The sequence below is a fragment of the Somniosus microcephalus genome, chromosome 4 (genome assembly GCF_052327205.1).
Source record: "Somniosus microcephalus isolate GS21.2 chromosome 4, FLI_Smic_1.0, whole genome shotgun sequence".
Classification (NCBI taxonomy): Eukaryota; Metazoa; Chordata; class Chondrichthyes; order Squaliformes; family Somniosidae; genus Somniosus; species Somniosus microcephalus.
In genome coordinates, this window is record NC_140990.1 from 89,545,749 (window position 1) to 89,571,066 (window position 25,318).

The window sequence follows — 25,318 nt, forward strand, 5'->3', positions numbered from 1 at the left end:
CACTGTCAATTAAGCATTTAACCCGGCACCCGTTTACCTCGATGTCCACCATTGATCTGGATAGCGGGTGCGGCCTGGTCTGGTCCATTGTGACCGATGCCACTGTAGGGCCCTGATCGATACAAGATGGCGTCCACGCTGTCTGCTCACAAGATGGCGGACCCCACGAGGTCGGGCAAGATGGCGTCCAAGATGGCCGCTCCCACGGCGCACACGTGGCGGTGGCGGGTTTTCCGGCGGTTGGTTTTCCGGCGGGGTTCCCCCTGCACCTCTTCCCGAAGTGCCCCTTCTTACCGCACTTAAAGCAGGTGGTGCCTTTCGCCGGGCACAGGTTTCTGGTGTGCTTTGGCTGCCCGCAGAAGTAGCAGTTGGGTCCCTGACGCATCGCGGCTGTCGTAGGGCTTCTGGGGGGAGAGCGGGGCCCCGCCGGTGTCGGGCTGCCGGGCGGGGAAGATGCCTTCCAAGATGGCGGCGCCCTCGGTGCACACGTGGCGGCGTGGACGGCGCGGGCTGAAGAGTAGGCGTCCGAGTTTCTCTGGGCCACATCCAGGGATCGCGCGGTGTCTGCAGCCTGTTTCAGGTCCAACCCCGTTTTTTCCAGCAGTCTTTGCCGGATGTAAGTGGAGCTGAGGCCTGTGATGAAGGCATCGCAAACAAGCTCGTCAGTGTACACTGCGGCTTTTACATCTCGGCACTTGCAGTCTTTGCCAAGCATTTTCAGGGTGCTTAGGAACTCCTCCACCGATTCCCCAGGTCACTGTGCGCGGGTGGCGAGCAGGTGCCTAGCATACACCTCATTCGTAGGCTGCTGGTAATGCGCCTTTAAGATGTCGCAGGCGGCCAGGTACGTCTCGGCGTCTTGGATGAGGGGGTAAACCCGGTGGCTTACCCAATTCCGCAGAATTCCGAGTCTCATCCTTGCAGCGTCCGTAGCGTCTTTGACGGCTGCGGAATTGTCCAGGAAGAATTCCATACACTCAAACCAGTGTCCGGAGCGTGCTGATGCGTCCGGAGCATGTTGATCCAAATCCAAACGTTCGGGTTTCAGGAGTTGATCCATAGTGTTGAAAATAAGTTAATAAAATTGATGTGCCTCAATAATTCCGAGACTCGAAGGTAGCAGAACAAAACAAGGCTTTTATTAACTTAGAACGAAACACGTAAGCGAGAGAGATGTCGTCCTTCTGGAGACTGGGGCTAGACTGAAGCTAGCTTACAAACGGGGCCAGGTATGGGCGGAGCCCTACACACAGCACATTCCAGTATACAATACAGCACACTCCAGTACACAATACAATGAGGTCTGGGGGAAGGGAAATGACACTGAAACTGATCTCAGTCACAGGCAGTGATGAATGGAAATATTTCATCACACTCAGTCCTGAGACTGTGACCCCTCGTTCTAGACCCCCCAGCCATGGGAAACATCCTCCCTGTGTCCAGTCTGGCTAGCCCTGTCAGAATTTTATACATTTCAATGAGATCCCCTCTCATTCTTCTAAACTCTCATGAATACAGGCCTAGCCGACCCAGTCTCTCCTCATACGACAGTCCTGCCATTCCAGGAATCAGTCTGGTGAACCTTCGCTGCACTCCCTCTATGGCAAGTATATCCTTTCTTAGGTAAGGAGACCAAAACTGCACACAGTACTCCAGGTGTGGTCTCACCAAGGCCCTGTATAGCTGTATTAAGACATCCTTGCTCCTGTACTCAAATGCTCTTGCAATGAAGGCCAATATACCATTTGCCTTCCTAACTGCTTGCTGCACTTGCATGTTTGCTTTCAGTGACTGGTGTACAAGGACACCCAGGTCCCTCTGTACATCAACATTTCCCAATCTATCACCATTTAAATAATACTCTGCCTTTCTGTTTTTCCTACCGAAGTGGATAACTTCACATTTATCCACGTTATACTGCATCTGCCATGTATTTGCCCGCTTGTTCAACTTGTCTAAATCGCCTTGAAGCCTCTTTGCATCCTCCTCACAACTCACAATCCCACCTAGTTTTGTGTCATCAGCAAACTTGGAAATATTACATTTGGTTCCCTCATCCAAATCATTGATATATATTGTGAATAGCTGGGGCCCAAGCACTGATCCCTTTGGTACACCACTAAAAAGACCTATTTATTCCTACTCTCTGTTTCTTGTCAGTTAACCAATTTTCAATCCATGCCAGTATATTACCCCAATCCCATGTGCTTTAATTTTGCACACTGTAGGAATTAATAGCGGGGTTGGGGTTATTTGTCTCTGGCCAGTCAGAAGCCTCTGAGCTGCTCCAGGGACCCCCGTGCGGTTTCGAAGCGCTCCCCTATTCCTGGTTCTGACCGCCAGACTTATTCGGTAGCGATGTAGACAGAAAAACGTGACTCGTGGTTTGGGTGCAAAACAGATCAGTATTTCTTGAAACAAAAGAAAGAAACAATTGAAAAGAAATGATACAACACCCCTTATGCCTGGTACAGCACTTTTGCTTAACGCAGTACACTTAGTGTCCACTAGAGGGCTCCCTGCTCAGTGCAACACTCCTTTATTTTAAAATCCAGCACTTTTTAAATAGAAACACCTTGCTCACTACAGCACCTTAGCTTAGTGGCTTTTACTTAAAAACAGCACTTTAATACACTCCTTTAAATACAGTTTCAATACCGAATTCAGTGTTCACTATAGCAGTTCTCTGCCAGTGCAACACTGTCTTACTTAAATAGGGGAGGAGAGAACGGGCACAACGAGGGAAAATTGACTAAAATCACAGTTCTAACGAAATTCCCACTTTACTCCCACCCCTATACCTATTCTAAGTTGCCTTGTGGAAGGCCAGAAAAATGTATGCTCACCAATGGAAATGCCTGCTCCGTGTCCTGTGATCTTAGATCTTCACTGCCCCGAAGTAAAAAAACACCCCAGTGTTTTAAAAGTAAACTGCTGGTGTTCCACTTCTTCAGGCAGGCTCCCACGCTGTAGAGGGACACGGAGGCGAGGCCACAGAGAGAGCTGGCTTCTGAGAAGCTATCTCTTATACCCCCTTTTGGGGCCCATCCAGATCTGGATGTATCTGGGCCAAACAAAATGGATCCAACTGCCCCATTGTCCATGATGGGTTTGGATGAATTACCCATTCGTTTTAAACTGTTCCTTTTCTCAGTTTAAATGTCTCTTCAATTGTCTGTGATGAGCTTTGAATGTATTTCCATTCATCATGATGGGTTTGAAAAAAAGCATGTCTTTCTGTGATTGCTGAATAAACAGCTTGGGAGGCTAGTGTAAACAGAAGCCATTGTTCTTGTGGTCAGGCTGAAACCGCAGCCTAAGTGGTTTGTAAACATAGTATCAGTTTCTGCAAACACGTCGATTGTCTGTTGTCGGGGGTGGGAACTCCCCTTTGATTGGCAGATTGGAACCTTTTTCCACAGACCCAGGCTGCTCTTTCCAAGTCCTTTTGTCTTCGGCCATGTGGTCTGATGGCCATTTTGGTCCCTGGAATTTTAAAGGCATATCACCCAGGGATTCTTTAATCAAAATTAATCTTCGGAGCTGTAGGAAATTTTGAAATTATTGCGAAATCCTACAACACTAACCTCCTATGTGGGACTTTACCAAAGGCCTTCTGAAAATGCAAATACACCACATCCACTGGTTCTCCCTTATCTATTCTACCAGTTACATTCTCAAAAAACTCCAGTAGGTTTGTCAAACACGATTTCCCTTTCATAAATCCATGTTGACTTTGTTTAATCCCATTGATAATATCTAAGTGTCCTGTTATCACATCCTTTATAATAGACTCTAGCATTTTCACTACCTCTGATGTTAGGCTAAACATTTCGTAAAACATAGCTTATTAGAACAGACCTGGGGAGAAGAGAGCTCTGAATCCACTGTATTATCTCTGTTCTCCAGATCGGGTAACTATATTCTGTCTGTATTTTTGCAGTGCTGTTAATAAAGTCAGTGAAAGACAATCTGTTGTTGTGAGTTTGATTATCTGGTGTCTGAAACCACAAGACTCAATTTTTAGACTCAACAAGATGAACAAGTAAACACATCATGGCCCAATACTCCAGCTCTATATTCACATAAGAAAGTCTGTTATCACACTCCTCGAGCGGACAGAATAAAGAAAGATCCCAACTCAAAGAGCCTCAAGAATCATTTGTAAACACCTTTAAAATCCTGACAGGTTCCACCTGTCAGTTTCCATTACAGTCAATGGAAGATGAGAGTATGGTTGAGAGTAGGGGTGAAAGAGGAGTTGGGGGTGAGGGAGGGTTGGAGAGTAGGGGTGAAAGAGGAGTTGGGGATGAGGGAGGGTTGGAGAGTAGGGGTGAAAGAGGAGTTGGTGTGAGGGGGTTTGGAGAGTAGGGGTGAAAGAGGAGTTGGGGTGAGGGGGTTGGAGAGTAGGGGTGAAAGAGGAGTTGGGGTGAGGGGGTTTGGAGAGTAGGGGTGAAAGAGAAGTTGGGGTGAGGGGGTTTGGAGAGTAGGGGTGAAAGAGGAGTTGGGGTGAGGGGGTTTGGAGAGTAGGGGTGAAAGAGGAGTTGGGGATGAGGGAGGGTTGGAGAGTAGGGGTGAAAGAGGAGTTGGGGATGAGGGAGGGTTGGAGAGTAGGGGTGAAAGAGGAGTTGGAGTGAGGGGGTTGGAGAGTTGGGGTGAAAGAGGAGTTGGGGTGAGGGGGTTGGAGAGTAGGGGTGAAAGAGGAGTTGGGGTGAGGGGGGTTTGGAGATTGGGTTGAAAGAGGAGTTGGGGTGAGGGAGTTTGGAGAGTAGGGGTGAAAGAGGAGTTGGGGTGAGGGGGGTTGGAGAGTGGGGGTGAAAGAGGAGTTGGGGTGAGGGGGTTGGAGAGTAGGGGTGAAAGAGGAGTTGGGGTGAGGGGGCTTTGGAGATTGGGGTGAAGGAGGATTTGGGGTGAGGGGGTTGGAGAGTAGGGGTGAAAGAGGAGTTGGGGTGAGGGGGTTGGAGAGTAGGGGTGAAAGAGGAGTTGGGGTGAGGGGGGTTGGAGAGTAGGGGTGAAAGAGGAGTTGGGGTGAGGAGGTTGGAGAGTAGGGGTGAAAGAGGAGTTGGGGTGAGGGGGGTTGGAGAGTAGGGGTGAAAGAGGAGTTGGGGTGAGGGGGTTGGAGAGTAGGGGTGAAAGAGGAGTTGGGGTGAGGGGGGTTTGGAGGTTGGGGTGAAGGAGGATTTGGGGTGAGGGGGTTGGAGAGTAGGGGTGAAAGAGGAGTTGGGATGAAATAGGAGTTTGGGTGAGGGGGGGTTGGAGAGTAGGGGTGTAAGATGAGTTGGGGTGAGGGTGTTGGAGAGTAGGGGTGAAAGAGGAGTTGGGGTGAGGTGGTTGGAGAGTAGGGGTGAAAGAGGAGTTGGGGTGAGGGGGGTGATGCGCTATCAATTCCTCATAAAAGACAGAGAGTAATTAATAGGCTTTTATTAGCAAAGAACAGAGCATGCCTCTCGTGGTTGCCTGGTATCCAAAAGGGCAGGGGGCTGCAGAGCAGTCACCTTTATACCCGGGCATGTGGGTGGAGCCAGGGGCGGAGTCAGCTGAGGCATGCATAGGCACAACAGTGTGCAACAACAACAACAACAACAACAACAACAACAATAACAAACAGTGGTTTACCACATTCACCCCTTGTTTAAAATTGAGTCCGGCGGGCTGAAGTGTACTAAAAGTTCGTGTAAACTAAAAGTCCGTGTAATTAAGTCTATCAGGTGGCCTTGTATGCCGTCCTGATCGTCGTAGCAGCGGCGGTGATGGTGCAGCATCCAACGCCGAACCTGGCATCTCGTTGAGAGGTTATGTAGTCAATGGTGGGTCCTGGGGCTGCGGCATGCCGTCTACAGGGGTCGGGGTGTGGGTAGTGGTGGGTGGCGATGGTGGTGTCTCAGGGGCACCCGAAGGTGCGAGGTCTCGTGTGGAGACTGTGTCCTCCCGCCCGTCCGGGTACGCTACGTAAGCATACTGGGGGTAGGCGTGGGTAGTGGTGGGTGGCGAAGGGAGTGTTTCGGGAGCACCCGAAGGTGCGAGGTCTCGTATGGAGACTGTGTCCTCCTGCCCGTCCGGGTACACCACGTAAGCATACTGAGGGTTGGCGTGGAGGAGGCTCACCCTCTCGACCAGGGGGTCCGTCTTATGGGACCTCACGTGCTTCCGCAGTAGGACGGGTCCTGGAGAAGTCAGCCATGTCGGTAACGAGATCCCCGATGTGGACTTCCTGGGGAAGGAGAACATTCTCTCATGAGGGGTGGCATTGGTGGCTGTACAGAGCAGTGACCGAATGGAATGGAGCGCCGCAGGGAGGACCTCCTGCCAGCGAGAGGTCGGAAGGCCCTTAGATTTCAAGTTTAAAAGGACTGCCTTCCAGACCGTCGCATTCTCTCTTTCCACCTGGCCATTCCCCCGGGGGTTGTAGCTGGTGGTCCTGCTTGTAGCGATACCTCTCGCGAGCAGGTACTGATGAAGTTCGTCGCTCATAAAGGATGAGCCCCTGTCGCTATGAATATAGCTAGGGAAACCGAACAAGGCGAAGAGGTCATTCAGACATTTAATGACCGTGGTACTGGTCATGTCTGAGCAAGGGATGGCAAACGGGAAACGGGAGTACTCATCAATTATATTGAGGAAGTACACATTGCGGTCAGAGGAGGGGAGGGGCCCTTTAAAATCGCCGCTCAGCCGCTCGAAGGGGCGCGTGGCTTTGATCAGGCTCGCTCTGTCTGGCCTATAAAAATGCGGTTTGCACTCGGCACAGATTTGGCAGGTCCTGGTCAAGGTCCTGACCTCCTCGATGGAGTAGGGCAGGTTACGGGATTTGATGAAATGGAAGAACCTGGTGACCCCCGGGTGGCAGAGGTCATTCTGGAGGGTCTTCAGTCTATCAACCTGCGCGTTGGCGCATGTACCACGTGATAGGGCATCTGGGGGCTCATTGAGTTTCCCGGGCCGGTACAAGATATCGTAATTGTAGGTGGAGAGTTCGATTCTCCACCTCAAGATCTTGTCATTCTTGATTTTGCCCCTCTGCTTATTATTAAACATAAAAGCTACTGAACGCTGGTCAGTGAGCAGGGTAAATCGTTTTCCGGCCAGGTAATGCCTCCAATGTCGCACAGCTTCCACAATGGCCTGGGCCTCCTTTTCGACAGAGGAGTGTCGAATCTCGGGGCCCTGGACGGTCCTTGAGAAAAAGGCCACGGGTCTCCCCGCCTGGTTAAGGGTTGCAGATAGGGCAAAGTCGGATGCGTCGCTCTCCACTTGGAAAGGGATGGACTCATCCACTGCGTGCATTGTGGCCTTCGCAATATCTCTTTTTATGAGAGTGAAGGCTGCACATGCCTCTGCTGTCAGGGGGAAGGAGGCGGACTTGATGAGGGGTCTGGCTTTGTCCGCATAGTTGGGCACCCACTGAGCATAGTAAGAGAAAAACCCTAGGCATCTCTTCAGTGCTTTTTGGCAGGGGGGGAGGGGGAGCTCCATAAGGGGGCGCATTCTGTCGGGGTCGGGGCCGATGACTCCGTTCTCCACTACGCAGCCAAGAATGGCAAGGCGCGTGGTACGAAACATACATTTGTCCTTGTTGTATGTTAGATTCAGCCGCTGGGCCGTACGGAGGAATTTCTCTAGGTTAACATCATGGTCCTGCTGGTCGTGGCCGCAGATGGTGACGTTGTCTAGATAGGGGAAAGTGGCCTGGAGCGCGTTCTGGTCAACCATCCGGTCCATCTCCCGTTGGAAGACTGAAACCCCGTTGGTGATGCTGAAGGGAACTCTGAGGAAGTGGTAGAGACGACCGTCAGCTTCAACAGCTGTGTACTGGCGGTCCTCAGCCCTAATGGGGAGCTGGTGGTATGCCGACTTCAGATCAATCGTCGAGAACACCCGGTATTGTGCTATCTGATTGACCATGTCAGATATGCGGGGGAGTGGGTATGCATCCAACTGGGTGTAGCGATTGATCGTCTGGCTGTAGTCAATAACTAGGCGCTGTTTTCCGCCAGTCTTCACTACCGCCACTTGTGCTCGCCATGGGCTGGTGCTACTTTCAATAATCCCTTCCTTCAGGAGTCTCGCTACTTCGGATTTAATGAAGCTCCTATCCCCGGCACTGTAACGTCTGCTTTTGGTAGCGATGGGCTTACAGTCGCGGGTGAGGTTAGCGAACAAGGAGGGGGGGAGACTTTAAGGGTGGAGAGGCTGCAAATGGTGCGCGGCAGGCGATTTAAAAGCTGCTGGCTGCAGACTGTGAGTGGGGGGAGGGGTCCGTCGTACGCTAATGTGACACTTTTAAAGTGGCACTGAAAATCCAACCCCAGTAGAACGGCAGCGCAGAGATGGGGCAGGACCAGAAGTTTAAAATTTTTGTATTCTGTGCCCCGTACTGAAAGGGTCACTACACAGTAGCCACCGACGTCTGCTGAATGGGATTTGGAAGCCATAGAGATCCGATGGCGCGTTGGCAGGACCGGGAGAGAGTAACTGCGCACCGTGTCGGGGTGGATAAAGCTCTCCGTGCTCCCGCTGTCGAAAAGGCAGGTAGTGGCGCGGCCGTTTACCGTAATGTCCATCATGGACCTGGACAGTTGATGAGGGAGAGATTGGTCCAGCGTCACGGAGGCCAGCGTATGGTCAAGCGAGTCGATGTGGTCGTCAGATGAGGCGGTGGTTGAGTCCGGGTCCCCCGTGATTGAAGTTGGAGGCGTCCAAGATGGCGGACAAAATGGCGGCGCCCATGATCCCGATCCCCACGCGGCTGGGGGAGCCCAAGATGGCGGACAAGATGGCTGCCCCCACGGTTCGCACGCGACGCTGCTGGCGTTAGCGGTTTTACCTTTGCAGGCGCTGACATAGTGTCCTTTCTTCCCGCAGCCAGAGCAGGTAGCGTTTTTCGCCGGGCAGCGTGCTCTGGGGTGTTTTGCCTGGCCACAAAAATAACATTTCTGTGCCTTGGACATCGCTGCAGCAGTTGGAGGTGGCGGTCCCATGACCCAAGGTTGCGGCGTCCATGGTGCGGAGCGGTTAGGGGAGAAAGCGTCCATATTCCTGTGGGCCGCGTCGAGCGAGAGCGCGAGGGACACTGCCTTTTTCAGGTCTATTTCTCCCTTCTCCAACAGTCTCTGCCGGGAGTAGTCGGACCGTAGACCCGCAACGAAAGCATCTCAGATCAGTCCCTCCGTGTGTGCTGCGGCTGATACTTCTTTGCAATCGCAGCCTCGGCCGAGTATCCGTAGTGCCCGTAGGAAAGCCTCCACCGATTCCCCGGGCTGCTGTCTGCGGGATCTTAAGAGGTGCCTGGCATAGACCGTATTTACCGGGCGTGCGTACTGCCCTTTAAGCAGATCGATAGCCGCCGCGTAGGTCGTCGCGTCCTGGATTAGTGTATAAACTTGGTGGCTCACCTTTGAGGCCAGGATTTTCAGCTTGTTTTCGTCTAGGGTCACAGTTGAGGCTTCCAGGTAAGCCTCGAAGCAACGCAGCCATTGTGCGAATTTGGTAGCCGAACCCGCTTCTTGGGGGTCTAGGTCCAGGCATGTTGGTCTGAGGGCTCGCAGCAGCGCCTGCTGCTCAGCGTTTGGCACCGTCGGTTGATGCAGCTCCTGCTGTTCAGCATTTGGACCCGACATTTTGTTTTGCTAATAAAATTGATGCGCTATCAATTCCTCATAAAAGGCAGAGAGTAATTAATAGGCTTTTATTAGCAAAGAACAGAGCATGCCTCTCGTGGTTGCCTGGTATCCAAAAGGGCAGGGGGCTGCAGAGCAGTCACCTTTATACCCGGGCATGTGGGTGGAGCCAGGGGCGGAGTCAGCTGAGGCATGCATAGGCACAACAGTGTGCAACAACAACAACAACAACAACAACAATAACAAACAGTGGTTTACCACAGGGGGGTTGGAGAGTAACAACAACAATTTGCATTTAGGTAGCGCCTTTAACATAGCAAAATATCCCAAGGTGCATCACTGTAGCGTTATCAAACTAAATTTGGCTCTGAGCCACATGAGGAGATATTAGGGCCGATGACCAAAACCTTGTTCACAGAGGTAGGTTTTAAGGAATATCTTAAGGGAGGAATAAGAGGTAGAGAGGCGGAGAGGTTTAGGGAGGGAATTCCAGAGCTTGGGGCCTCGACAGCTGAAGGCACGACTGCCAATGGTGGAGCGATTAAAATCAGGGATGCGCAAGAGGCCAGAATTGGAGGAGCGCAGAGATCTCAGAGGTTGTAGGGCTGGAGGAGTTTACAGAGATAAGGAGAGGGGAGGCCATGGAGGATTCCTCTGGTGCTGGAATCAAGAACAAGAGGCCTTAATCTTAAAATTAGAGCTCGGCCATCCAGGGGTGAAATCAAGCAGCACTTTTTCACACACAGGGTAGTAGAAATGTGGAACTCTCTCCCCCAAAAGGCTGTGGATGCTGGGGGTCGATTGGAGCTTTCAAGACTGAGATTGTAGTGTATGTGCTTTAAGTCAGAACTACTTTTTACAGCTCCTGTATACTGTAGTACGGCAGTAACCACACCGGTATATAAGCTGTGCGCATGCCTCTGTACTCCAGTCTAGAGATTGCCCTCCTCCAGTAAAGACCTGTTATTTGTTTATGTACAGCATCCGTGTAATTATTTATCCACTGAACCACGGATCTAACAGTGGCGACGAGTGTTGATGCGAATCTACCTGCAACATTAAACAAAAAAAACAAAAAAAAAATAGTCGAGTCCAGGAGCACGGGCGTCGACCGCGAGCAACCGCCCAGCAGTCAGGCAGAGATCCAACTTCACTGGGGAGGCTGTGGAGAGCCAGGCTTGGTTCCCCAGCCACAACAAGCAGTAAGAGACCGACGACAGGTCCAGAGCAGACCCTTCCCAAGCAGCGGCGGCTGGAGCCGACCAACGGCAGAGAGAGAGAGCCGGGCAGCGTCGACGGGGTAAGAAAATGGGTGAAGAGAGCAGGGCGCAGCCGGGGGTTGATCGCCGAGCGGCGTCGAGGAAAAATACTGCAAAACCGGAGAGAGAGAGGGTAAGAAACAGCCGGGTTCTAGACTGAGCGGCGTCGACAAATATCAAGAGAAGAACGCGCAGAGCACAGCCAGGGATCACGGGCTGATCAGGGTCCGCGGGGCGAAGCAAGGGGAGACGCCATTGAGCCGCGGAGAAGCAGGGAGAGAGCGGGAGACGCCATTGAGCTGCGGAGAAGCAGGGAGAGCGCGGGAGGCGCCATTGAGCCGCGGAGAAGAAGGAAGAGCGCGGGAGACGCCATTTTGCGAAGCCGCAGCGGAGAAGACGGGGAAGCGCGGGAGGCGCCATTGGTGATAGTTAACGCACACCCAAGGATGCCGAAGAGTGGCAGTATCTCTACGTTCGACAATAAAGTCGAAGATTGGGCGACATATGTGGAACGTATTGAGGTGTACTGCAGGGCGAATGAAGTGCCAGATGCTAATAAAGCACTGGTTCTGTTAAATTCCATGGGTGCAAAAACTTACTGTGAAATCTAATAACCCCAGAGAAGCCGGTAAACAAGAATTTTGAAAGCATAGTAGAAATCCTACAGGACCACTTAAACCCCACACCGCTGCTGATAGCAGAACGATTTAAGTTCCATAAAAGGAACCAACACAAAGACGAAAGCAATGCTGAGTACCTAACGGAACTGTGCAAGATATCGAAATACTGCCAGTTTGGAGCGGGACCAGCAGACACGTCAAGGGACAAGTTTGTGTGTGGGCTACAAAGTGAAGGAACCCAGAAACGGCTTCTATCAGAAAAGGACCTTACGCTGGACAAAGCTTTCAGTATGGCAGTATCACACGAAGCAGCCACAAGGGGCGCTGCAGAGATACAACGGAGACCGCAAGAATATGGCACCAACGAAATGACCTATGGAACAGGGAAGTGCTATCGCTGTGGCAGAACAACACATGACCAGAAAGATTGTTGGCTCAAGGACCAAGTGTGCAGACAGTGTGGGAAAGCAGGACACATAGCAAGAGTCTGCAGGTCTGGGAAGAAAACCAACAGTAAGAAATCTCCACAGGAGAAGTACAAAAAGGTACACCAGGTGATGGACAGTGGTCCAGACGAACAGAAAAGTGACACAGACTCCGAAAGCAAGGAGCTGGGTTGTCTGAAACTACATAATGTAACCGAAATGGAGGATTACCAGACTATCTGGGTTACACTCAAGATAGACGGAGTCCAAGTGGAAATGGAATTGGACACAGGGTCAGCTCTAACAGTCATAAATCAAAGAGACTACAAGCGGCTATTTTCACACATACCCTTGAAAGCTACAGAGATTGTCTTGAAGACGTATACGGGGCAAAAAGTCTACCCCAAAGGAAAAATAAGGGTGAAAGTGACATATAAAGGTCAGGAAATACCTAAAATGGATATATATGTATTGCCAAATGGAGGACCACCACTGCTAGGACGTGAATGGATCCGGAAGATACATTTAGATTGGCATTCCATACAGACACTGAAGGTGGAGGCCAAAAAGGATGACGACGTCACGCCTGGACGACTGTCAAAAATGCTAACTGACGCAAAAGAAGTGTTCCGGGAGGGACTAGGAACACTAAAAGGAATAACAGCAACAATTAAAATCGAGGATAATGCAAGCCCAAAGTTTCTGAAGGCCAGACCAGTGCCTTATGCGATCAGACCAGCGGTTGAAGCAGAGCTGGAAGGGTTGGAACGTTCAGGAGTACTGTCCAAAGTGGACTGGAGCGAGTGGGCTACACCCATCGTTCCTGTAATGAAGAGGTCGTTGAGTAATACGCCTGGGGAACCAAAGAAGGTCCGCATCTGTGGGGATTTTAAGGTGACAGTGAACCCAGTCCTTCACACGGTGCAATATCCGCTTCCACGAATTGAGGATATTTTCGCCTCGCTATCTGGTGGTAAGCGCTTCACAAAATTTGATCTAGCCCAGGCGTACTTGCAAATGGAGGTAGAAGAAGTTTCGAAACATTACCTTACGATCAACACCCATAAAGGTCTCTATCAATACAACCAGCTGGTGTTTGGAGTAGCCTCGGCTCCGGCTATCTGGCAAAGGGCGATGGATCAGGTCCTGCAAGGGATTCCAGGGACCCAGTGTTATTTGGACGACATCTTGGTCACGGGCGAAAATGACAGTGATCACCTCGCTAACTTGGAGAAGGTGCTCGCCAGATTAAAGGAATATGGGCTACGAGCTAATCGCCACAAGTGCGAGTTTTTCCAGAAACAGATCTCGTATTGCGGCCACGTCATCGATGAAGAGGGGTTACATAAGTCCCCTGACAAGATAGAGGCAGTAGTCAAGGCTCCAGCACCGGAAAATGTGTCACAACTGAGGTCGTTCCTCGGGCTGGTAAACTATTACCACAAGTTCTTACCAAATTTGTCTACGGTATTAGACCCGCTGAACACCCTACTGCAAACATGGAAGTGGGATGACGAACGTAGACGAGCTTTCCAGAAGTGTAAAGAATTGATCACATCAAAAGAGGTGTTGGCCCATTTCAACCCAGCACTACCAATTCGTTTGGCATGTGATGCATCACCCTACGGCATTGGAGCGGTGCTGTCGCACAAATTCCCGGATGGTTTGGAGAGGCCAGTAGCCTTTGCGTCTCGGTCACTAACCTCAGCCGTGCGCAACTACGCCCAGATTGACAGGGAGGCCCTCAGCCTAGTATGGGGAGTAAAAAAATTCAACCACTATCTGCATGGACAGAAGTTCACCTTGCTGACTGACCACCAACCACTTGTCTCCATCTTTAATCCTAAGAAGGGCGTGCCAGTAATGACTGCACAGCGGTTACAAAGATGGTCCCTGTTTCTAGGGGCGAATCAATATGAAATAGAATATAAAGGCATGAGACAGCATGGGAACACTGATGGGCTATCGCGCCTGCCACTGCCTACTGTGGAGGAAGCACCAACAGTGGACCCTATCGAGATATTTTATTCGTCGATAATTGAACGATTGCCAGCAACAAATGCGGATATAGAGAAGGAGACCCGCAATGATCCGACACTGTCACGGGTATATGAATTGACGGTGAGGGGCTGGCCAACACATGGCGACTCACTGTTGCCAGCATTCTCATCCAGAGGAGAACAGCTGTCAGTATGCCAGGGGACAGTGATGTGTGGATCCAGAGTGGTGATTCCGCCCAAGTTAAGGGAGAGAGTGCTAAATGAGCTACATGAAAGTCATCTGGGGGGAGTGAAAATGAAAAGCCTAGCTAGGGCTTATGTGTGGTGGCCGGGAATCGATCAACAAATTGAAGACCTAACTAAGAGCTGCTTAGGATGGCAGAAGGTCCAAAATGTACCACCACATGCCCCTCTACACCCATGGGAGTGGCCCTCCTCTCCATGGCAACGGGTGCACATTGATTTCGCTGGTCCATTCATGGACTCAGTGTTCTTAATAGCAGTGGATGCTCATTCAAAGTGGCCTGAGGTGATAAAGATGTCTTCAGCCACTACAGAGAAAACGATTGCAGTCCTACGGACCATATTTGCCAGAAACGGGTTGCCAGAGCAGATCTGCTCTGATAATGGACCACAGTTTGTGTCCGATGAGTTCCAAAAATTCATGAAAAGGAATGGGGTAAGGCATTACACATCTGCCCTGTATCATCCAGCCACCAATGGATTGGCTGAGGGGTTCGTACAAACCTTTAAGAAGGCGATAAAGGCCATATGCGACGAGGAAATTCCACTACAGCATAAGATGGACAATTTCTTATTAGCCTACCGAAACGCGACACATGCAGTTACCAACCAGACCCCGGCCATGATGTTCTTTAACCGAAGGTTGAGATCTCGTCTGGACTTGCTCAGACCAAATGTGCGAAGAAATGTTGAGGACAAACAATTCCAGCACATCAACGAGAAGCCGACAAGGAGTTTCAATGTAGGGCAACCAGTCTTGGCCCGGGACTATCGAACAGAGAAGTGGCAACCCGGAACAATATGTACAAGGCAGGGGCCATTAATGTACACAGTGGATGTCGGGGAGAACATTGTGAGACGCCACGTCGATCAGATCTTAGCATCACAGGAATGCGTCAACCCCATGTCTCGAGTACCTGGGGATGAACCCGACATACCGGTAGTATCTACTTCAGACCCAGTAGCAGTGGAACCCGATGAACTACCCGATGAAAGGGGGTCAGAATCGCCTCTGCACCAAGAACAAGAACCTCCGGAAAGGCGCTATCCCGAAAGGGTCAGGAAGCCGCCCCAAAGACTGAATCTATAAATGGACTTTTGTTATTGAATGTAATTGTTATTTGAATATTAAGGGGGTATTATTAATCTAAAAAGGGAGGAATTGTAGTGTATGTGCTTTAAGTCAGAACTACTTTTTACAGCTCCTGTATACTGTAGTACCGGCAGTAACCACACCGGTATATAAGCTGTGCGCATGGCTCTGTACTCCAGTCTAGAGATTGCCCTCCTCCAGTAAAGACCTGTTATTTGTTTATGTACAGCATCCGTGTAATTATTTATCCACTGAACCACGGATCTAACAGAGATGATCGATTTTTGTGAGGTAATTGTTCCAAGGGATGTGGAATAAAGGCGGGTAAATGGAGTTAAGATGCGGATCAGCCCTGATCTAATTGAATGGTGGAGCAGGCTCGAGGGGCTGAATGGCCTCCTCCTGTTCCTAATGTTCCTGTGACACACTCAGAAATGCCCCGGAGCAGTGAAATCCCACTGGGCCCCAGCAGATGCTCAACGGAAAGCCCAGGTCAAGGGCAAACCCAGCGTGCGCTCTCTGAACCCGGTTTGCTGCTCCCTCTGTGCCCAGCACTGCCTGCACCCCCGGCACACGGCAGTGGAATTTCAGCCTCAGTGTTACAAGTTTCATCGGTTACAGGCTGGAGAGAGGAATCATTCAGTCTGGCACCGAGCTGTGCGATTGGTTCAGTCTTGACTAATATTGACTGTCAGACATGCCCAAGAAACAGTTTTTGATGGATGAGGAATTCATAGAGTTTTTTTTTTTAATTTGTTCATGGGATTTCGGCATCACTGGCAAGGTCAGTATTTATTGCCCATCCCTAATTGCCCCTCAAGAAGGTGGTGGTGAGCTGCCTTCTTCAACCGCTGCAGTTCGTGTGGTGAAGGTACTCCCACAGTGCTGTTAGGGAGGGAGTTCCAGGATTTTGAGCCAGCGACGATGAAGGATCGGCGATATACTTCCAAGTCAGGATGGTGTCTGACCTGGCAGGGTACCTGGAGGTGGCGGTGTTCCCATGTGCCTGCTGCCCTTGTCCTACTAGGTGGAAGAGGTCGGGGGCTTGGGAGGTGCTGCCGAAGAAGCCTTGGCGAGTTGCTGCAGTGCACCTTGTAGATGGTACACACTGCAGCCACGGTGCGCCGGTGGGGGAGGGAGTGAATGTTTAAGGTGGTGGATGGGGTGCCAATCAAACGGTCTGTTTTGTCCTGTATGGCGTCGAGCTTCTTGAGTGTTGCTGGAGCTGCACTCATCCAAGCAAGTGGAGAGTATTCCATCACACTCCTGACTTGTGCCTTGTGAATGGCGCTGAACACTGTGCAGTCATCAGCGAACATACCCATTTCTGCCCTTATGTTGGAGGGAAGATCATTGATGAAGCAGCTGAAGATGGTTGGGCGTAGGACACTGCCCTGAGAAACTCCTGCAGCGATATCCTGGGGTTGTGATGATTGACCTTCAATCACCACAACCATCTTCCTTTGTGCTAGGTATGACTCCAGCCAGTGGAGCGTTTTCCCCCTGATTCCCATTGACATTCAGTTTTACTGGGGCTCCTTGATGCCACACTCGGGCAAATGCTGCCTTGATGTCAAAGGCAGTGACTCTCGCCTCACCTCTGGAATTCAGCTCCATTGTCCATGTTTGGACCAAGGCTGTAATGAGGTCTGGAGCCGAGTGGTGTTGGCGGAAACCAAACTGAGCATCAGTGAGCAGGTTATTAGTAAGTGCCGCTTGATAGCACTGTTGATGACACCTTCCATCATTTTGCTGATGATTAAGAGTAGACTGATGGGGCGGTAATTGGCCAGGTTGAATTTGTCCTGCTTTTTGTAGACAGGACATACCTGGGTAGTGTGAGCTGAGCATGCGCGGGAGAGGTTGGTTGTTGGGTAGTGTGAGCTGAGCATGTGCAGGAGAGGTTGGTTGTTGGGCAGAGTGAGCTGAGCATGCGCGGGAGAGGTTGGTTGTTGGGTAGTGTGAGCTGAGCATGTGCAGGAGAGGTTGGTTGTTGGGCAGAGTGAGCTGAGCATGAGCGGGAGAGGTTGAGTGTTGGGCAATTTGAGCTGAGCATGCGCGGGAGAGGCTGATTGTTGGGCAGTGTGAGCTGAGCATGCGCAGGAGAGGCTGATTGTTGGGCAGTGTGAGCTGAGCATGCGCAGTAGAGGCTGATTGTGGAGCAGTGTGAGCTGAGCATGCGCGGGAGAGGCTGATTGTAGAGCAGTGTGAGCTGAGCATGCGCGGGAGAGGCTGATTGTGGAGCAGTGTGAGCTGAGCATGCGCAGTAGAGGCTGATTGTGGAGCAGTGTGAGCTGAGCATGCGCGGGAGAGGCTGATTGTGGAGCAGTGTGAGCTGAGCATGCGCGGGAGAGGCTGATTGTAGAGCAGTGTGAGCTGAGCATGCGCGGGTGGCGAGGCGGATTGTGGAGCAGTGTGAGCTGAGCATGCGCGGGAGAGGCTGATTGTAGAGCAGTGTGAGCTGAGCATGCGCGGGTGGCGAGGCGGAAGCCAAGAGGTTGCAGCAGGTAAGAAGGAGGCGGGTTAATGAACCCCGGGGGGACGCGGGCTTCACACACACCAAGAGCGGCCCCAGGCCCGATTATAAGAGCAGTGAACATTATCCGCCTCCACCCGTGGGTTCCCGTTTCGCTCCGGCCTGAATCTCAACAAAGCGCCAAACTCCGGGACAGACAGGAAGTGAGTCAGGGAGCGTCTGTAAATGGAGGAGAAATGGTGACTGGTCAGGGAGCGTCTGTAAATGGAGGAGAAATGGTGACTGGTCAGGGAACGTCTATAAATGGAGGAGAAATGGTGACAGGTCATGGAGCATCTGTAAATGAAGGAGAAATGGGGACTGGTCAGGGAGCGTCTGGAAATGAGGGAGAAATGGTGAGTGGTCGGGGAGCGTCTGGAAATGGAGGAGAACCCGGGACATACTGGAAGTGAGTCAGGGAGTGTCTGGAAATGAAGGAGAAATGGTGACGGGTCAGGGAGCATCTGTAAATGGAGGAGAAATGGTGACTGGCCAGGGAGCGTTTGTAAATGAAGGAGAAATGGAGACTGGTCAGGGAGCGTCTGTAAATGGAGGAGTACCCGGGACATACTGGAAGTGAGTCAGGGAGCGTCTGGAAATGAAGGAGAAATGTTGACGGGTCAGGGAACATCTGTAAGTGGAGGAGAAATGGTGACTGGTCAGGGCGTGACTGTAAATGGAGGAGAAATGGTGACTGGTCAGGGAGCGTCTGTAAAAAGGCAAAATGGTGACTGGTCAGGGCGCGTCTGGAAATGGAGGAGAAATGGTGACTGGTCAGGGAGCGTCTGTAAATGGAGGAGAAATGGGGACTGGTCAGGGAGTGTCTGTAAATGAAGGAGAAATAGAGACTGGTCAGGGAGAGTCTGTAAATGGAAGGGAAATGGGGACTACATTACAACAGTGACTACTCTTCAAAAAGTACTTCATTGGCTGTAAAGCTCTTTTTGAAGTCAACAACAACTTGTATTTATATAGCGCCTTTAACGTCGTAAAACGTCCCAAGGTGCTTCCGCTGGTCGTGAAAAGCGCTATATAAATACAAGTCTGTCTATTATTTTGTTTTTTTGGTCAGGGAATGTCTGTAAATGAAAGAGAACTGGTGACAAATCTGAAACGTGTGTAAAGGAAGTAGAAATAGTAAACAGTTAGGAGGACATAGGCAGACTGGTGCAGTGGACAGACATGTAACAAATGAAATTTAATGCAGAGAAGTGTGAAGCAATGCATTTTGGAAGGTCGAAAGAGGAGAGGCAATATAAACTAAATGGTACAATTTTAATCGGGTGCAGGAACAGAGAGACCTGGGATTGTGTGTACACAAATCTTTGAAGATGGCAGGACAAGTTAATTGTTAAAATAGCATACGGGATGCTTGGTTTTATTAACAGAAGCATAGAGTACATAAGCGAGGAAGTTATGCTAAACCTTTATAAATCTCTAGTTCGAGTATTGTGTCCAATTCTGGGCACCACACTTCAGACAAGACCTCAAGGCCTTGGAGAGGGTGCAGAGGAGATTTACTCGAATGGTGCCAGGGATGAGGGGTTTCAGTTAGCTGGAGAGACTGGAGAAGCTAAGATTGTTCTCCTTTGTGCAGAGAAGGTTAAGGGGAGATTTAATAGTGGTGTTCAGAATTATGAGGGGTTTTCATGGAGTCGATAGGATAGTAGATGTTTCCACTGGCAGGAGGGTCGGTAATCAGAGGACACAGAATTAAAATAATTGGGCAAAAAGCCAGGGGGAGATGGGGAGAGACTTTTTAAATCAGTGACTTGTTGTGATCTGGAATGCATTGCCTGAAAGGCTGGTGGAAGCAGATTCAATAGTAACTTTCTAAAGGGAATTGGATAAATACATCCAAAGGAATATTTTCCAGTCTATGGGGAAAGAACCGGGAAGTGGGACTAATTGAATGGCACTTTCAGAGAGCAGCACAGGTACGATGGCCCGAATGGCCTCCTTCTGTGCTGTATGATTCTGTGAAATGGTGACGGTCAGAGAGTGTCTGTAGAAGAAGGCGAAATGGAGAGTGGGTCAGGGAGAGTCCAGCATCAAAACAGGGAGATATTACAGATGGACAGGGAGAGCCAGAGTGTTGGAAAGAGGGGGAGAGATCACAGACACCCAGCCAGAGTCAGCACCTTCGGGGGAGGAGAGAGAGGGGAACCAGTGAGTGTAGAACTGAACCCAGCCAGAGTCAGCACCTTCAGGGGAGGAGAGGGAGGGGAACCAGTGAGTGTAGAACTGAACCCAGCCAGAGTCAGCACCTTCAGGGGAGGTGAGGAAGGGGAACCAGTGAGTGTAGAATTGAACCCAGCCAGAGTCAGCACCTTCAGGGGAGGAGGGGGGGAACCAGTGAGTGTAGAACTGAACCCAGCCAGAGTCAGCACCTTCAGGGGAGGAGAGGGAGGGGAACCAGTGAGAGTAGAACTGAACCTAGCCAGAGTCAGCACCTTCAGGGGAGGGAGAGGGAGGGGAACCAGTGAGTGTAAAACTGAACCCAGCCAGAGTCAGCACCTTTAGGGGAGGAGAGGGAGGGGAACCAGTGAGTGTAGAATTGAACCCAGCCAGAGTCAGCACCTTCAGGGGAGGAGAGAGGGGAGCCAGTGAGTGTAGAACTGAACCCAGCCAGAGTCAGCACCTAGAATTGTCTCTTCTGATTCTCTATCCTGTACTCACAGTGAAGACTTTTGAAAACTGCTGTTACAGCACATTAGAAGGGGAGGATTTGCAAACAGGAAACTCAAACCCAACATCACATCAAGATCTGACAGTCACTCGATTCATCAGGACCTGAATATCATCGGCCTCTGAATGTGGAAGAAGAAATGTTTGTCTGTTCTGTCTGTGGGGAAAGATTTCAAACATCAGTGTGACTGGAAAAGCACCGAGACCCACACACCCGAGTGAGAGTGTTCCAGTGCACTGACTGTGGAAAGAGCTTTAACCAGTTCCACAGCCTGAAAAAACATCGCACCGTTCTCAGCGGGGAGAAACCGTACACCTGTTCTGTGTGTGGACGAGGCTTCAACTGATCGTCCAACCTGGAGAGACACAAGGACACCCGCACCACGGAGAAACCGTGGAAATGTGGGGACTGTGGGAAGGGATTCAGTTACCCATGTGAGCTGGAAATTCATCGACGCAGTCACTCTGATAAGAGACCTTTTGAATGTCCTGACTGCGAGAAGAGTTTTAAAAGCAACAATAATCTGCTGAGACACCAGCGAGTTCACACTGGGGAGAGGCCGTTCACCTGCTTTGAGTGTGGGAAAGGATTCAATCAGTCCTCTCACCTCATGGACCACCAACGTGTTCACTCTGATAAGAGACCTTTTAACTGTTCTAACTGTGAGAAGAGCTTTAAATGCAAAAGGGAACTGCTGAGACACCAAGAGACTCACACTGGGGAGAAACCATTCACCTGCTCCGTGTGTGGGAAAAGATTCAGTCGGTCATCCAACCTACTGATTCACCAGCGAGTTCACACTGGAGACAGGCCTTTCGCCTGCTCCGTGTGTGGGATGAGATTCACTTATTCATCCAACCTGTTGAGACACTGCCGAGTTCACAAGTAACTGCAGGGGTTGGATTCTGCTGTTGCTGCTGCTGTTAATCACAACTGGGACTGAACCATGTTCATTCTGATAGTTGGGGTTTGTTTCTACTGATGTTAATAACCCGTATAACTGGGCTGGAGTTTACTATCCTGGATATAAAGCTGATTGATATCGCGGGGCTGCTTTTAGAAGTGCTGTCTGTGATCTTTCCCCTTAATTCAGAGACCCTCGTCAGAAATTAGTTTATAATAAAATTATTAATTTACACGAAGAGATTGGTGTCAGTGACTGTGGGTTTTGTTTATATCAGCCAGGAGGAGATTGGTGTCAGTGACTGGGGTTGGTGTATATCAAAAGGAGGCGATTGGTGTCAGTGACTGTGGGATTGGTTTATATCAGACAGGAGGAGATTGGTGTCAGTGACTGGGGTTGGTTTATATCAGACAGGAGGAGATTGGTGTCAGTGACTGTGGGGCTGGTTTATATCAGACAGGAGGGGATTGGTCTCAGTTACAGTGGGGTTGGTTTATATCAGACAGGAGGAGATTGGTGTCAGTGACTGGGATTGGTTTATATCTGACAGGAGGAGATTGGTGTCAGTGACTGTGGGGTTGGTTTATATCAGACAGGAGGAGATTAGTGACTGTGGGGTTGGTGTATATCAGACAGGAGGAGATTGGTGTCAGTGACTGGGGTTGGTTTATATCAGACAGGAGGAGATTGGTGTCAGTGACTGTGGGGTTGGTTTATATCAGACAGGAGTAGATTGGTGTCAGTGACTGGGGTTGGTTTATATCAGAGAGGAGGAGATTGGTGTCAGTGACTGGGTTTGGTTTATATCAGACAGGAGGAGATTGGTGACAGTGACTGTGGGGCTGGTTTATATCAGACAACAGGAGATAGGTGTCAGTGACTGTGGGGTTGGTTTATATCAGACAGGAGGAGATTGGTGTCGGTGACTGTGGGGTTCGCTTATATCAGATGCGAGTAGATTCGTGTCAGTGACTGGGGCTGGTTTAAAGCAGACAGGAGGAGATTGGTGTCAGTAACTGTGGGGCTGGTTTATTTCAGAGAGGAGGAGATTGGTGTCAATGACTGGGGGGTTGGTTTACATCAGACAGGAGGAGATTCGTGTCAGTGACTGGGATTGGTTTATATCTGACAGGAGGAGATTGGTGTCAGTGACTGGGGTTGGTTTATATCAGACAGGAGGAGATTAGTGACTGGGGTTGGTGTATATCAGACAGGAGGAGATTGGTGTCAGTGACTGTGGGGTTGGTTTATATCAGACAGGAGGAGATTGGTGTCAGTAACTGGGGCTGGTTTATTTCAGAGAGGAGGAGATTGGTGTCAATGACTGGGGGGTTGGTTTACATCAGACAGGAGGAGATTCGTGTCAGTGACTGTGGGATTGGGTTATATCAGACTGGAGGACATTGGTGTCGGTGACTATGGGGTTGGTTTATATCAGACGGGAGGAGATTGGTGTCCGTGACTGTGGGGTTGGTTTATATCAGACAGGAGGAGATTGGTGTCAGTGACTGTGGGGTCGGTTTATATCAGACAGGAGGAGATTGGTGTCAGTGACTGTGGGGTTGGTTTATATCAGACAGGAGGAGATTGGTGTCAGTGACTGTTGGGTCGGTTTATATCAGACAGGAGGAGATTGGTGTCAGTGACTGTGGGGCTGGTTTATATTAGACAGGAGGAGATTTGTGTCAGTGATTGTGGGTTTGGTTTATATCAGACAGGAGGAGATTGGTGTCGGTGTCTGTGGGGTTAGTTTATATCAGACAGGATGAGTTTGGTGTCAGTGGTGTGGGTTTGGTTTATATAAGAGAGGAGGAGATTGGTCTCAGTGACTGTGGGGCTGGTTTATATCAGATAGGAGGAGATTGGTGTCAGTGACTGTGGGGCTGGTTTATATCAGACAGGAGGAGATTGGTGTCATAGAATCATAGGAGACTATTCTGTCCATCGTGTCTGAGCCAGCCGAAAAGAGCTATCCAGCCTAATTCCCCTTTCCAACTCTGCCCTGGAGGTTACGGCACTTCCAGTGCATATCCAAGTCCTTTTTAAAATGCGATGAGTGTTTCTGCCTCTCCCACCCTTTTAGGCAGTGAGTTCCAGACTCCCACCACCCTCTTGGTGAAAACATTTCTCCTCGGCTCCCCTCTAATCCTTCCACCAGTTACTTTTAATCTTTGCCCCCCTGGTCTTTGACCCTACTGCTGAGGGAAATAGGTCCTTCCTATCCTCTCTATCTAAGCCCCTCATAATTTTATACAGCTCAATTAAATCTCCCCTCAGTGTCCTCTATTCCAAAGAAAACAACTTCTTCAGCTGGTCTAATCTTTCCACATAGCTGAAATTCTCTACTCCCGGCAACATCCTCGTAAATCTCCTCTGTACCCTCTCTAGTGCATTCACATCTTTCCTATAATGTGGTGACCAGAACTGTACACAGTACTCTAGCTATGGCCTAACTAGTGTTTTATACAGTTCTAGCATAACCTCCCTGCTCTTGTATTCTATGCCTCAGGTAATAAAGGAACGTATCCCAAATGCCTTCTTAACCACCACATCTACCTGTCCAGCCACCTTCAGGGATCTGTGGACATGCACTCCAAGGTCCTGCTGTCCCTCTGCACTTCAGTATCCTACCATTTATTGTGTATTCCCTTAGATTGTTAGCCCTCCCCAAATGCATTACTCATTCCATTTGCCACTTTTCAGCCCACCTGACAAGGATATCTTCCTGCAGTCTACAGCTTTCTTCCTCACTATCAACCACACGACCAACTTTTGCATCGTCTGCAAACTTCTTAATCATACCCCCTACATTGAAGTCTAAGTCATTGATATATACCACAAAAAGCAAGGGACCTAGTACTGAGCCCTGCAGGACCCCACTGAAAACAGCCTTCCAGTCACAAAAATACCTGTTGACCATTACCCTTTGCTTCCTGCCACTGAGCCAATTTTGGATACAACTTGCCACTTTCCCTTGGATCCCATGGGCTTTTACTTTTCTGACCAGTCTGCCATGTGGGAACTTGTCAAAAGTCTTGCTAAAATCTATGTAGACTACATCAAACGCGCTACCCTCATCGACCTTCTCTTAACAGCCTGGGGCACATTTCACCCGGGCCTGGCGATTTATCTACTTTCCAAGATGCTAAACTCCTTAATACTTTCTCTCTCACTATGTTTATCTCATCTAATTTTTCACATTCCTCCTCCTTATCTACAATGTCTGCATCGTCTCTTTTGTGAAGACAGACACAGAGTATTCATTAAGAACCATACCCACGTCTTCCGCCTTCACACACAAGCTTCCATTTTGGTCTCTAATAAGCCCTAATCTTTCTTTAGTTATCCGCTTGCTCGTTATGTATTTATAAAACATCTTTGGGTTTTCCTTGATTTTACTTGCCAATATTTTTTCATGCCCTCTCTTTGCTTTCCTAATTTCCCTTTAATTTCACCCCACGCTTTCTATACTCCTCTAGGCTTTCTGCAGTATTTAGCTCTCAGTATCTGACATAAGCTTCCCTTTTTTGCCTCATCAAACCCTGTACAGATTTGGGAGTCCCACCCTTTTTCTTTGTGGGAACATATTTGCTCTGAACCCTCACTATCTCCTCCTTGACTGCCTCCCACTGCCCTGACACTGATTTACCTTCAAGTAGCTGTTTCCAGTCCACTTTGGCTAAATCACATCTCAGCTTAGTAAAATTGGCCTTTCCGCAATCAAGAACTTTTACTCCTGATCTATCTTTGTCCTTTTTCATAACTACGCTAAATCTAACTGAATTATGATCATTACCACCAAAATGCACTCGCACTGATACCCATTCCACCTGCCCAGCTTCATTCCCTAAAACTAAGTCCAGACCCACCCCCTCCCTTGTTGGGCTTGCTACGTACTGGTTAAAAAAGTTCTCCTCAATGCATTTTAAGAATTTTGCGCCTTCTGTACCTTT

General features: G+C 49.9%; 1 protein-coding gene and 1 pseudogene across 1 annotated transcript in view; one reads left to right on the plus strand and one right to left on the minus strand.

The window, feature by feature from the left end:
* Positions 1-25,318, minus strand: part of LOC147119485 (uncharacterized) — a 146,583-nt gene that overhangs the window by 94,028 nt on the left and 27,237 nt on the right.
* Positions 1-25,318, plus strand: part of LOC147119487 (uncharacterized) — a 44,614-nt pseudogene that overhangs the window by 5,194 nt on the left and 14,102 nt on the right.